The sequence below is a fragment of the Lepus europaeus genome, chromosome 12 (assembly GCF_033115175.1).
Source record: "Lepus europaeus isolate LE1 chromosome 12, mLepTim1.pri, whole genome shotgun sequence".
Lineage (NCBI taxonomy): Eukaryota > Metazoa > Chordata > Mammalia > Lagomorpha > Leporidae > Lepus > Lepus europaeus.
This window is the reverse complement of record NC_084838.1, coordinates 52,839,949-52,844,128: the sequence shown is the minus strand read 5'-3', so window position 1 is coordinate 52,844,128 and position 4,180 is coordinate 52,839,949.

Below are 4,180 nucleotides of genomic sequence, written 5' to 3'. Positions count from 1 at the left end.
CTTTCAATGGATTTTAAAAAGCTCATTTAAAATCTTTGATAAGTTTCACATCTAGGTTTTTTTAAGGGACAATTTTAACTAGTTGCTTTTTTCCAAGTAAGGATTATATTTTATTGTTGATTTGGATTTCTAAAGATTTGTTGAAATTTTGACATTACAAATAATACGACATTGTGATTCTGGAAATCAGGTGCCATCTCTTCCCAGGGTTTGTTGTTGTTTATTGTAGTAGCAGTTTTTCTTTGTGGATGAGTATGTGTGTGAGAGGGTTTTCTAAGCTGCTTCTACAAAGTCCTATTCTTTGTCCTGTGTGAAGTTCTCTTTGTTAGCTTAGTGGTCAATTAATATATGAAAAAAATTTTCATTATGTTCCTGTAACTAGTAAGTCTCCTAGTCTTTGCCAAATGACTCTGGTGCAAGTTAGGACATACATTTAGCATTCTGCCAGACAGCTGAAATCTTTGCCTTATCCACACTTGCTGCTTGTACATGACCTCACAGAAAAGCCTTATTATATGTTTCCCAAGCATGTGCAGAACTGTGCACAACCTTGGACATGCATATGGACTTCTATATTACCAGACATATGTCACAGCTTTCAGGATCCAATGGAGATTTTATTTCCCAGGTTTTCTTTTAAAGCTTTTTAGTTAGCTAGTTTTTTATTTTTATTTTTTGCCTCAACTGGTATCAGGTGCTTCAGGCAGCTACAAAGTTATTCACTTATCTGAAATTGTTTTCAACAATCTTTTCTCTCCTAGAGGGAAAAAAGGCTTTTTACACTGGAAAAGGGCCAAATCAGGTCATCAACAAATAGTCTTTCAGGTAGTGTCTTCTGGGGAATGACCAGACAGGTCAAATAATGAAAGTTTTCTATTAATGAGGCTTTGAAAGAGCTACAGCTCTGTTCTGTCTCTGTAGCACACCAAATGTAGGTTGTAACTCTTCAGTGCTACTGTGGAACTGAAGACCAGAGGATGGGACTGGGTCAAGTTAAAACATCAGAGTTCACTGGTTTTTAGGAGAGAGCTGGTTTTCTTGGATACATGCTCTATAGGTTGTCACAAGACTGGTTTATTTCGAGTTTTGAAACAGTTTATTTTGGTACTTTTTTAGTCAAACTTTTCATGAATTTTGTGAGGTTTTATTTTTGGAGTTCTTTATTCTGCCTTTTCCACTGATGTCACCTGGCTATTGATTTCTTTATGCCAACTTTAAAGCCTGTTAGTTTAATTAATTCTTTTATAGTTTGAGTTAGTTTTATCATTGATTCTCTAGGGCTTTTCACAACCATGTCATCTTCAAATAGAAATAGTTTTGTGTACTCTTTTCCAATTTGTATGCCTCTTCTTGATCTCTCTTGTATAATCACGTTGGATAACACTTTGATTTGAATGTTGCATAGTAGTAGAGACAGTGAGCCATTTTGCATTGTTTCATGTTTTAGTGGAAAAACCTCTGAGGTTTCAGCATAAAGAAAGATGCTGGTGTTATTTATAAAGATAATACGTATCCATTAATTCTTATTTTCTTGGATTTTTTTTTTTTTTGGTACAGGTATTAAACTTTGTCAAAGGCTTTTTTAGTATCTCTGGAGATGATTAAATTATATTTCCCCTCAGATATTTTAATGTAGTGCTTTATAGGTATTCCTCTATCATAGGTCATTTGAAGTTTGGTTGTCTTTGTCTTTTTGTTAATGTGAATGGTTGATGCAGCTTTATAATCTTATTGTTCATTCTTTTTTCTCGAGGATCAATGAAGAGTATTGCATTTACAAGGCCACCATTGTCTTGATCAGAATTATTCTCATTTTACTTAGTACTTTCTGCTTTGGGTTGCATTATTCATAATATGCCTTTGAAAGTAAAGATCCACTCCCTTTTAAAATAAGACTTTTGTTCTTTGATATTGCAATTAGAAGAAAAGGCTTCATGTGATAAGGTCAGTTGAACTATCTCTTACTTTGGACTGTCAGAATTCCATTTTAAAAAGTATTTAGTTATTTTCATTTTATTTGAAAGGCAGTTTTATATATATATATATGTGTGTGTGTGTGTGTGTGTATGGAGAGGGAGAGGGAGAAATTGATTGATCCACCACCCTCTGGTTTACTTCTCAAATATCTACAAGGGATAGGGCTGGGTTCAGGAGCCTAGCCAGTAGCCTAGAACTCCATCCAAGTTTTACATGTGGTTAGTAGGGACCCAAATACTTAATTAGTACTTAATTAATTAATTAATTAATGAGAAGGAAACTGCATAAAAATTGGAACTAGGACTCAAACCAGGCATGTTGATATGAGATGTGGGCATCTCTAGTGGCGTTTTAATCAGTGTACTAAACACCTGCCCCAGAGATTAATTTTCAGCTTGGGAAATTCTGACTACTTTTGTTATCCTACCTTGCTGGCTCTGAAGTGGAGAGGCTCCTGCTTGCTTTTAGCACTATTGATTAAATGCCTCATCAGATGCATAATTTAGTATGCAAGTTCTTAAAATTAGTGCTATATGTGGACTTCAGGTAGTAAGGAAATTTCCTGAAATGTTATCCCCCAATTTTTTGTTCAACTAAATGCAATACATGGATATTATTTGACTCCTATGTCATAGGAAGTAATTGTAAAAGGCCTCTTTAGTACAGTTTTAAGATATGAATACAGAATTATGTTTGATTATGTAACTTCTAAATGATGCATACAGAGTTATATGGCAATATTATGCCACGATATTTCTAATATATTGTAGAATATCTGTTCAATTATGGTAAAATGCTACTATGAATATTGAATATTCACACCATGGTTTTTGATATCTTTTATCTATTTCCATGAATGAAGATTTTAAAAAGCTCAAACAATTGTGTAGCGGTGTGATTTTTGATGTGGGGTGGCGAGAAGTTGTATGGCTTTTTACAACATATTTTCAACTTTTCAAAAAGGTACCTGAACAAAGAAAGGGACAGACCCACTGATGTGTCCATCACACAAGTGCAAGAAACCTAGCATATTTCACTGAGGATGGACCAATTCCTTCATATAAGATAGCAGGATTTTAAAAGATATTTCCTGGCTTGTGTCTGTCCTGAGGAAGCCTTTCTACCCAGCTGTTGATTTCTTCCTGTTGTTTCCCAGTCTATTAATGTGACCTGTTCCTAGTTACCTTAGGATCTAATTCTAATACCCCAACAAGAAACAAGAATTGTTCTTGTGCCTACTAAGATAGGCCTCTGGTTTCTGACTGTGATATCATTCAACTTTTCTCCAGATGGGTGACTTTGGGTGTTTTCCACACATTTGGGCAAAATTATATTTGTCCATTTGTCCATTTGAAAAATTATTTATTTTCATTTTATTTGAAAGGCAGTTTTATATACACACACACACGTGTGTGTGTGTGTGTGTGGAGAGGGAGAGGGAGAGATTGATTGATCCACCACCCTCTGGTTTACTCCTCAAATATCTACAAGGGCTAGGGCTGGGTCCAGGAGCCTAGCCAGTAGCCTAGAACTCCATCCAAGTTTTACATGTGGTTAGTAGGGACTTCTACTGTCTTCAGGTAGCAAAAGGAAAGTTGACATCTAAATAACTCAATAACACATATTATAATAAACATTTGCTACCTGAAGGACACATTTTGTGATATCATATAATTCCTGCTAATAAGACAACCAACTATCTTGATTTACCTGTGACTGAGGAGTTCCTAAAGATGCAGAATTGTCAGTTAATACTGAGAATGTTGACAAAGTGGGTTATCTCACCTGGTGGGCAGTAGATTCCATGGAGTAAGAACCATATTTGATTTTGTATTGCTAGCACCCTGAAGGATGTTGGAAAAGAATAGGTCTTTAACAAATGTATATTCAGTAGAAATGCAAAGGATTTATTATTATGGTTTACAGATGGAGAAAAGAAGAGTTAAATCATCCCATAGAGATTTTGAAAGGATTTCATAAATAAATTGCAGGTGTTACTTAATAAAAGGATTAGGTTGTGGCTTGTGGCTGTTAAGTGAGCTGAACTGTCCTCTGTGCCTATGTTCTGTATGTGCAGACTTTACTCTCCCTAGGCCTATCCTGCATTCATAAGGGTGTAGGGAGAGGCATTTCTCAGGGAAAAGGGCAACTCAGTTTCAACCCACGCTTCAGTAAGTGCTTTCTCCTTACTTTGTAATATATT